Here is an 11,373-nt window from a genome sequence, read left to right as displayed (position 1 = left end):
CATTGGCCCTTTTCCAATCCACTGGTACCTGGCCAGTGCCCCACGAGCACTCATAGAGCTGTGCCAGGAGCCCCACTATGACCCCTGCCAATTCCCTCAGCACCCTCAGGTGAAGAGCATCAGGACCTACTGATTTCAACACATCCAACCCCTCCAAAAGTTCCCTAACTAGGTCATCCTTGACCCTAGGCATGGCAGTGCCTCCCCTGGGTCCATCTGCAATTCTAGCAGGAGAAATGTCCTGGTCCCTGTTCAGGAATACAGAAGCAAAGTATTCATTAAAGAGGTCAGCTTGCTGCAATCACCAGATTGCCAAGCCCATCCTACAGGGGCCCCACATTACCCTGTGCCACCTTCTTACTTCCTATGCATTTGAAAAAGGACTTTTTATTATCCTTAATTCATCTTTTCCCATAACTGAAATAGGGCAATTTAATATGAACAATTGAAAATAGACACCCATTATAAACATGGTGTGGCACTTCTCTACTGCCCGATTAGTCTCTGTTAAATTTTCTGTAAGTTAGAATGACTGAAACCTAGAATGTAGATAAAGAGAGTAGTGTGGTTGCAGTACTGAAGGAGACACTCAACCTTCAGGATTTGAAACTTAACTGCACGTAGGCAGCAGCTAACAGTGTACTTAGCTAGAAGGCCGGGAGCCAGCTGCAATGACAACAGGTGGAGCTATGAAGAGGGTAAAAAAGCTCCAGGAGCAGAGTACAAGGGGAGAAGGAGGGCGAGAGAAAGAGGGCAAAGGTCAGTGTACTGAGAGAGATGCACAGAGCATAGAGTTGCCCCTCTCTAGGTCTGGAGAAAAAAAACAACAACACAGGGTTTGGGTCTCAGTTATTCCACACACTTTTGTTTTGGTTGCTTGCTATAAGGGCAACGTTGCACATGTAAAAATAAACTAACTATAAACCTGAACTCAGAGTTGCTTGCCTTCGATGAGGAAGCTGGGTGAGTGACCTGCTTACAAATACGCATTTTAAACAAACAAAAAAACCCAGACAACTAACAGAGATCACTCTTAGACTTGGTATTTATCCAATGAAACTTTAAATGCATGTTTAAATTTTAAGTGTTGCTTTTATGCTTTTCTATGCTAGAGACTTAATGCAGAAAACAAATTTGGGGTCAAGTGATCTGAAAAGCTAAAGTTTTATTATATGCTATACAATATTGCGTGTGCAATCTTGGCTTTTCTTTTGTAGTGATGTTCTGTATAAGTCCTCCTTTCAAGTAAAGTGGCCTATTATCAGGCACTTTCCTCATGAAGAGAGAGGTGGTGTGCATGTAGAGGAAGCATGGAGGACTGTAGGATGCTGGGGTTCTAGAGACCTCGGTAGTTCTCCGTACAACTGTGCAAACATTATATGCAGCCTACAAAACAGAAGTTCTATAAAAAATACTACCATTTGTGGCAATGCTACAAAGAGATTGAATGGCTGTATGCTTGCCTTTTGTAACGCTACAACTGCAAATTACTGTTATAAATGTAACACCTACATTTATAGCAAGAGTCTGCTCCAATCAGGCAGAACACATATCACAAGATATATCCAAAGAACATCTTCAACCGATCAATTCCATTATAGGTATTAAAAATCTCCTCTAAGATGGGAATTGGAGTACTGGTCTGATACTAACAGTATGCAAAACAAGGCGAGTGTTATAAATATATATTACAAGTGACAAAAGTAATGGCTAGTTTTATATTAATAGAACCTCTGTTTTTTTTAATAAACAATCAGAATAAGGCATGCAGGAAACAAAAAGAGGATTTGCAACATTTTGCTGCATTGGCTTCTTCAAAAACAACATTGTAGTGACAACTCCTAAATAAGCTATTTGTAAACTGTGAACCCCCTACCCTTCCCCTGCACAGAAGGAACAAAATCAGGGAACTTATAGTCACTAGTCCTTATTATGAGACATTCTACTTGCTGCCCTCCTGCTTGAACCTCAGGTTTTAAAGACCAACACTCTTAGGGATCTCACTGTAACTGGTTTAATTGTTTACTTCATTTGCACAAATTCATACATATCGAGTAGATATATGAGTATGTACAGAAAAGAGAGTAAAACACTGAGACAATGATGCCTGTGAACCATGAATTGAAATTGCATGTGGACACATGTACATTCGGAATGCTTTTGAAAGAGAAAGGATTACAAATGTACTTGTGTCCATACCTCAAGGTGCCACACTATGTTGCCTTCTCTCCAACTCCAGGTGAACGTGGTAACTGCCTCTCTCTGTGTTATGAAAGTCAATTGATATTATTTCTTTCTTGAATAGTATCATCTATACTAAATATTTTGCTGGCCAAATTCTAGTCTGACGTATGTTACACCCCCTGAGTGTTGCAGGGATTTACAAGTTGACCTGATTGTAATTTAACAAAAAGCATTTTGTGCGCGCACAAGGAGGGACAAAATCCAGCTCAGTCTTTTCATGACTCGGCTGGCTTTGAAATTGACAGGATTGAAAAACCTTAAAAATGTATTTTTTTTTTTAAAACTCTGTAGCTATTCCTTTAAACACAGAGGAAATTTGAACTTATCCTGTTTCTTTCTGAAATAGAAAATGCATCCAGAAACCTGAATATCAATTCTGTTCATGTTAACATTGCAAACGCAGGAAAAAGTAGAATATTTTCTAAGTTTGTGGGATCCACTTCCATGGATTTCAGTTGAAAGTTTTATGAAGAGTCCATTTCCAAGCCTGCCTTCCAACATGAGGCTGTAAACAAACCTCCAAATGACTAGTGGTATTTTATGTAACCCTGTGAGCAGGCACTATTGTTATGTGAGGACAGCATGGACCATAATGCATCAAAAGTATGCATGGGGGAGGGCAAAGGGATCTAGGGCACCAGTACCTTTTGCTGCCAGATCAACCACTGTTGTCCCCTGCACCACTGCTGCCCAGAGCACTCAGACATACTGTTACCAGGGCTGTGCAAAGCTTTGGTCCCCAGTTCAAATCAGGCTGAATCTCTGCCGAATTGATGGCTGAATCTGAATAGTCAAGAAACCTTTTAATCTCTCCAAATCAGAACCCTCTAAATCAATTTGGAGAGATTTGGAAAGATTTTATGATTTGGACACAGATTCAGCTTTTTTTTCCCCTTCTATTTACCTTTAGGTAGCAGGCAGCTTGTGAATGCATGCTGGGGTGGATGGAGCATACCACAGGAGTGTGTGTGTGGGGGGGGGTTCCCAGCGTGCTTGGTGGCAGACCCAGAAGTGGACCAGAAGCAACTCCAGCCCACTTCCAGGTCTGCTGGGGAGTGTGGGGGGAGCTCCCCCATGCCCCCCCAGCTCAGTGACTGGTGTCTCCTGGGTCTAGGGCAGGCACCTGGGGTCACCCTATGGCCAACTGCCAAGATGGGAGGGTGGGGGGGGGGTCCCCCCGCACGTTCCCTGGCGGACCTAGAAATGGACCGGAAGTACTTCTGGTCCATTTCTGGGTTCATCGCCAAGCATGTTCCCCACCCCACTCCCGTGGGACACACCATCCACCACACTATCACAGCATTCACAAGCCACACTGGTACCTGAAGGTATGTAGGAAAAACACTTAAAGCTGTGTCTGTGTCTGAATCACTGATTCTCTGAATCAGAATTGAATCTTCAGATTCAGATTTGGCTGAATCAAATCAGGGACAGTGATCCAAAGCAACTCATGGAATCACTGTCCCCAATTTAGGCTGAATTTGAATTGAATAGGGCCTGCTTCACACACCCTTACCCATTACACCTCTGAGCATTGCTAAGACCTGCAGTTATTTTGTGCAATACTTCATAGGTTTCGTAAGGTATTAACATGTTAAATAGCTTGGGCTTCTCATTCCCTGCCCCCCCCCCCCCTACAATCTGGTTCTTATTTTTGCAGAAACTTTTACCAACTGTTTTACAACCAACCTCTGCAACAATTCAGATAATGGAAGATACAGCAGTAGCTGCCATAATCATAGAAACTGTTGCCTAGATATAAGCCAGCACTGCCTTTACTTGGTTAAGTTATAAACATTTTAAATTCCAGTATGTCTTCATTTAGAAGATGGCTTTTGTTTTTAGGCAGACACTAAAGAAAACCTATTGCTACTTGAGGACAGCTTCACATTTTGCCCAAATACACATTTGAAACCCCACCCCCAAAAGAAGAAACAAAACAAACAAAGCCACTGCTACATAACTGGTTGATAGAGCTCCAAACAGATCTGTCAGCCAGTTAATAAAAAGGCTGCATCCTTCTTACAAGACGGACATGAATTTATCTAGCTTAAAAAGGAGCCTATTTGGGTTTATGTGAATAAAAGCCCCTGTTAAAAGTTATGTGAGCACAGGGTATCACAATCACATGTGTATAAAGGAAAGGAAAAGAGGTTTGAGTCATTTGTTCATCTACCCTTAGATACCACCCAACACTAGGTTTTGAATCTGCAAGCCTTGTTTGCAAGGATGACCTTTGACTTAACCAGTCCATCTCTACTGGGGTCCAATGTGCCACAGCATTATTCTGGTTCTATGCCAGGGGAACTCTGTAAAATCTCAGATTTTACAACCCTCCCCAGAGAGACTCACCTGCAAAAGGATAAGAGGAAAAAAGGCAGCCTTAAACCAAAAAAAGTCTACAAACTAACAAAAACACCATAGAAACAGTTTTGTGTTGCTAGCAGGATTAGCATTCAAGCACTTGACTTGCTAGATTTCTACTCTACCAGTTTGTATAAATGGTACAGGAAAAGTCTATGCATTTATATTGGGGGTATGCAAAATAGGCCGTATTTGATTTGGATTCAGCCCATATCAGGGACAGTGATTTGATTCATTGATTTGGATCACTGTCCCCAATTCGATTTGGCCAAATCCAAATCTGAAGATTCGATGCCAACTGGGAGAATCAGCAATTTGGCCAGACACTGCTTTAAATGTTTTTTCTACATACCTTGAGGTACAAGGCACAATGCTGGGGTGGATAGTATGTCCCACAGGAGAGCTGGGGAACGCATGTGCTCAGCAGTGAACCCAGAAGTGGACTGGAAATAGTTCTGGTCCACTTCTGGGTCGATCAGGGAGTGCATGGGGGGGGGGCCATACCTCCCTGGCTACAGGGGGACCCCACGTACCCCTCCCAGACCCAGGAGGCACCAGTCACCAAGCTGGGGGGGGGAAGAGGCACAGGGGGGCCCCCTCATCACGTTCCCCGGTGGACCTGGAAGTGGACCAGAAGTGCTTCTGGTTCACTTCCAGGTCTGCTGCCAAGTGTGCTGGGGAGCCCCCTGTGTTCCTGTAGGACGCTCTATCTTCCTCACTATCACAGCATTCACAAATCTCCTGGTACCTCAAGGTACGTAGAAAAAAAATAATTAAAGCTGCGTCTATATCTGAATCTTTCCAAATCGATTCGGAGGGTTCCAATTTGATTTGGAGGGATTAAAGGGTTTCCAGATTCGATTCGGATTCAGAGGTTCGGCCACCAAAGCAGGTCGAATTGGATTAGTGACCAAAGCTTCACACAGCCCTAATTGATATCATCCTGAGAGCACCGGATTTCTCAAACATTAGCTATTTTCAATGAGAAACAATTCCCCAGCCACTAACGAGTTTGCCTGGACCTGCCTAACTAAAGGACTGCACATTAATGCGAGCCCACAGCGCCACAACTGCAGTTATCATAGGTTTTGATACTCGACACCCCACCCCCTCTTATAAAGAGAGAATGGGTGAAAATGAGGTGTATGGGGGAAATGAATGATGGCGAAGTGTTTTCTATGACAGAGCTCTGGAACTCTGGAATTTGCTCCTCCCTTAGGCCAAGTGATGACCTTGCAGACCCACTGCAAAGAAACTAAATCAGAGGATTTGGAGGATGTTGCCTTCTGGAGGAAAAGAAAGAATATTTCTTGTAGGTAGCTGGCTGGAGAGTTCCTCTCTAACTGTGTCAATGGTGCTAGAGTTATGCTGTAATATTAACTGTGAACTAGAGTGCCGTGTCTTGTATAAGACAGCCTTTGCTCACATGAAAACAGTAGGTTTTTTCCTTTGAGAATGACTGAATGCTTCTTGACTGGTTTTTTCCAGGGAGCCGAAAAGTAGTTATGCACCTTAATCTATTGAAAGCCAACAGGAGTTAGGAACGCATTTTCCTTGAACTCCTTTGCAAATTCCTGACTATGCTGATGTTTGTTTATAGCAAAACAGCATCCTATGAAGCTTCTAGTTAAATGAAATGATAAGGTCCTTTCCCTAGGGGAAACAGGACATAAAGATGAAAGATGAGACATGAAGTGATAGGGGTTTCCAAGAATTCCAACAGTGCTAAATTATTATTTTATCCACTATAACAACAAGAAGATAAGCATCTGGGAAGAGTTGCATAAAAATGAACTTATAGAACAAGATACACAAACAGGAAATCTGGAAATTCCATGCAGATTCATCTACAGTGCCATCTGAGAGTCTTGGCCTCTTGTCTGATATATAACCTCTGACAAGAAGTAATTAATAACCTTTTCATTTCAGTGTGGTGTTAAAAGGAAGTCACAAACTGAGCACCTTTTCTGCACCAAGCTGAATGAAAATATACCAGCATAGGATAGTTTCTTGAACTGTTTTACAGAAAGAAAAAAATAAGTCCCCAATCAGATAAAGTGCATGTATATTTGTGAGGCTAGCAGGATTTAGGAACAAGGAAGAAAGTTTCTTAGCTCTTTGCTGTAGGAATCTAAGAGGGGATTAGAGAGCGCTTAGCAACATTTTGGTAATGATCACTTCCCAGCACAACAAGAAAAGTCAAAGTACGGTATAATGGATGCTTTGTGGCAATGTGCAAGGATGGGGATCTACAGGACTGAATTCATGATGGAAAATAATTGACATTTGGGTTTCAAAAAAGAAAAATCAGGTGCCATCTCTAAATTGGTTACTGTAGGCAGACAAAACCAACAATGGATCCACATCTACAGCCATAACTTAAGTGGATTCATCTGTATGGATTGATGCCAGAACTGAAAGAGGGACTAATGCAACCAACTCTCAAGTCCCTGGCAACCTAAAGACCCAGTGTTTGGAGATCACCACTTGAGAGGGAATTTCTTCTTTCTATATCTTTGTAGTAGTAGATTTAACAAGAATAGTCATAGTATCTGGTATTAATTTTAACATTATGGGGATTGAATAAAAGATTTGGCATTGTTGTTTTCATTATATAGCATTCCCTTTGCATTCAAAGAGACCAAAAGAAGTTAAAGTATTTTCTCCCTTCAATGAGCTAGAAGCTTTTACATGCTGTGTTTTGTCAAGAAGTTGCATCTAATTAAAGGAACTTAGAACAATTGCAATCCAGTGTAATTACAATTTAGCCAAATCTGAGGATGCATCTGAAGTCTAACACTTTTTGGTCAAAGACCCAATTTTAAAGAAGAAACGCATAGTACGAAAGTGAGTTTAGTACCTTTACATCCCAATTTAAGATCTAAAATGGTAGTCTACATCCTGAGCAACACAGACACAATAAGTCTCATGAAAAAAACCAAGCAACATTCTTCTGTAGAAGCACAAAATACTGACTAAAGCGAAAGGATATGCCAAGAAATTAATAGTCATTTCAGGGGACATTGCCTCATGTAGCAAGTCTCTCTTGAAAACCCATTTGGAGCCAAACTGATGTTCTTCTTTGGCTAGCAGCCAGTCCAAACAAGTGACTGAATGTCTAAAAGCATTTTACTTAAATATCAGTATAAAACGGACAGGGTTGTCTACATAAGAGATGTAGAAACTGTCCGAACAAGGGGAAAAAAAGAATTTTTATCCTCAAAGAAAAAACAGAAAACAAGGTGCATCTACACGTGCCCCTAGGGGGCCTTTGTTACTGCACCATCATTTAGTACTTCCTTTTGGAAGTACTAAAAGACGGTGCAGTAACAGCCTGTACTGTGCTGTGCCAGCTATGCAGGGTTATTTTTGGCTGCTATGTTGCCATAGCAATGCACTATAATGAGGGAGCATGTTGCTACACTGATGTAGCAGCAGCATCACAATCTTTACCAACAGATGCTACAGCGCCGTAGTGTCTTATGTAGGTGCACCCAGAGTTAACTGATCCAGAAGTACCCAGGAACATAGAAAGAGAGGCTCAGCAAGGGCTGTATACTCTTCAAGGTGTCTAAAATATTGCTCTTTGCAACATTTTAAATTAATTTTCTTTAGGCAAAAATAAGTCACCAAACCAAGCCTGAAATTTTTAAAAAGGCATTTATTTAATAAAAAATATAAGCTTAATATATTAATCTCAATTATTTTTTTCATATTAGGACCCTATTCCCAATGTCAAAATAAGTAGTAATACCCAACACTCTTGCAGTGAGCATCTTAAGTGGCACAAAGTTACAATGCAAGTGAATGTAAATTGTTGCATAAATTTCCTGACAGAATATTCAACACTGCTCTTCTGTTCCTGAAACCCCTAGTGACACTATACAGTAGCACTGCGAGTTAACTATTCATGTACTTCAATAGTAAAAATAAATTAAACAAAGCTCAGAAAGAATCAAAATGCAAAAAGGTTAAATTGCCCTAGGATAAATTTCAATGAAAACAGGCAATCCATAATGCAATGGCCATACTAATATTAAAACATTAAACAATGCCCCCCCACACTTGTAATGGATCAAGGGGTTAAGCACAAACTGAACAAACTGAAATGAGAAATGGCTGTTCTTGTCAGGCTCCACTGCACTGTGGATATATATGCTTGTGGCAGTGTGAACTAAAGAATCTAGAGGGTATGGAATCCTAAATTGATTGCATCTGTTCTGTTCCTAATATGGTTTCACTCCGTTTGAGGGGTGGGGAGGGAAGAAAGAAATAGAGGGGCAGGAAATCCTTCTTGTAGTTTAAAAATCTCACTAGGAAACGAACTAAACCACCACAAGCAGCGCTTTTGCCCTTAGTTAAATAGCAAAAGAAATCATAGTTCCAAGAGCATTTCTACTTTAAAATCCCTTGCTTCTGATCACGTCCCTGTGCATCTACTTGACTTCCAAAAATCCAGAATTATTTCTCTCCCTACCCACCATACAAAACGGTCAGTATCACAAAACAAACAGGTCTCCCATTTAGCTCACAAAGTCGTAACTAATGATTAACAACAAATTTATACCAGGTAAAGCAGTGCGCTGATCAAGACGCCCAGAGGGAAGAGACGATGATGGATTTAAAGAGAAAGCCATCAACCTTAGTTGATTCACACCCCCGCCCAGTGTGGCAATAATTAGTTCAAACCTTACCTCCCTTATAGGGGAGGAGAGGGGTTGGAGCAAGGGACAGCTAGCAGAGGTGATGAAATCTCTTCTCTCTTGCTCCTTTCCCTTCCAACCTAGGCACAATCTACTGCCTAAGGGACACAATCTATTTCTAGCTGGGGGAAGCTCTGGAGCAGCTGTTCTGCACCTCCTTTTCCAGGATACCAGAGGTGGTGCATCAGTTGCAAGCCCACACATACATTAATCCTGCCTGGACTGAAGTTAGACACATTTACCGTACAGCTCTATTTCATGTCACTAGCTTGCCCAAAAGTCTTGATTATGTCCAGTGGGGTTTTTTTTTTTTAAAAATGTTTGAGTGCTGTATAGAAAATTACTTAATGCCTTAAAGAGTGTGTGTGTTGGGGGGGGACAGTTAAAAAGAAGAGAGGGACAGTTAAAAATTTACATGACGGCCCTATTTTGGCAAAAATATTTGAATGCATACTTAATTTTATTGACATGCTTCAGGGCCAGGGATACCACCCATCCTAACCGAGAAGGAAAAGGTTCAACAGACATCAACATGGATCTATGGGTATAAAGAGATGTTGCCAAATGAAGCGAGTCTGCTGGGTCGGAATGTTTCCCAGCCCAGGTGATCTTCTAGACTGGGTAAAACATGTTGCCCGTCATCTCATATGGTCAACCAATCACACACAACAGCCATCGTGTTCCTCACTTACAGAGATGTGCCCTGGAGATTCTAGGCAGACACTCCTGGGGTGTGTGGGGACTAATCTTGCATGGGAATACCCGGAGTGGAAAGGACCAGTCCCCTCAAGGCCCAGGATGGGCTGCTGGGGGGAGTTAGAGAGTGTGGGAAGCTCTGGGCTGCCAGTGCTTCTCCCTCCATGAAGCAAATAGATGCCTGCCATGAAAAAACAGCACAAATAATTACTACCTTTTGTCACAACCACAATCAAAGGCATTTGGGGTGTGACAGAGTACATGAATAACTTTGCCTTTGTTTTGTCATAATTATTTTTATAGCAGTACAAAGTAAAAGTGTTTCCAGCCGGTGTGGCACCAAGGAATTAGCTTTTATAATTAGGAATAAAACATCTCTTTGGAGGGAGATTGTACAAGTGGCTTTTGACAATGCTTTGGAAAGTAGGAGGAGAAATTGTGTTTTGTTGTGGGGGCAGGAAAAAGTGATGTGGATATTTGCAATAATTTCACTAGGTCTTCAATTCTCTATGGATCTAATGATAATTCAGAATAAGATTAGAATAAGATTCTGAATTATTGTTGGCTCTTGACCCCCATCTATATGAACGTGTATTCTTAAAAAAAGATCTTTCTGCAACTGGAACACACAGAGAGCTCTTTGGATCACACTGCATAAAGTTCCAATATGCCAGATCCCAAAGTCCTTATTCATTTCTTGCAAGACTAACTTCTGTTGACCCAGATGAATACAAAATGTACTGGGTCAGACCTAAGTGTCATCTAGCCAAATATCCTTGGAATTGATGCCCATGAATTGCAATCCTGTGCATCTTAGTTTCTTTGCTTAAAGGCATGCACAGCATGGTCAGATGGTTCTGGAAAGCCTGACCTTTCCACCTTTTGCTCCAATTTCCAGAACTAAGCATACCCAATGTGATAGGGACTTTGGAAAGAAAATGTGGAATGATTCATGTTTAGATGTTAGCAGCACGCCTGAGGTGAATGAGAGAGTGTGACTGCATAGTAAGGAATGTGTCAACGGATTGATTAACAGTAGGGGTGTGCGAAATGGGCCGTATTAGATTCAGATTTGGCCTGAATTGGGGACAGTGATTCAATTTGTTGATGATTTGGATCACTGTCCCCGATTCTATTTGGTCAAATCTGAAGATTTGATGCCGAGTCAGAAAATAAACAATTCAGCCATAGACACAGCTTTAAATGATTTTTTTTCCTACGTATGTCGAGGTACCAGGTGCGGCTCATGAATGTTACGATGCTGGAGTGGATGGAGTGTCCCACAGGAGCATGGAGGGCTACCCAGCATGCTCGGCAGCAGACGTGGAAGTACTTCCGGTCCACTTCTGGGTCTGCCAGGGAGTGC

At 41.7% G+C, this 11,373-nt stretch overlaps 1 protein-coding gene across 5 annotated transcripts in view; it reads right to left on the bottom strand.

Moving 5' to 3' along the window:
• Positions 1 to 11,373, bottom strand: part of MCF2L (MCF.2 cell line derived transforming sequence like) — a 270,182-nt gene that overhangs the window by 138,502 nt on the left and 120,307 nt on the right. The window lies entirely within an intron of this gene.

This window comes from Gavialis gangeticus, unplaced genomic scaffold (genome assembly GCF_001723915.1).
Source record: "Gavialis gangeticus isolate Ggan-Ray unplaced genomic scaffold, GavGan_comp1, whole genome shotgun sequence".
Taxonomy (NCBI): domain Eukaryota; kingdom Metazoa; phylum Chordata; order Crocodylia; family Gavialidae; genus Gavialis; species Gavialis gangeticus.
The sequence above is the reverse complement of the archived record's forward strand: the minus strand, read 5'-3'. Positions and strand labels throughout refer to the sequence as shown.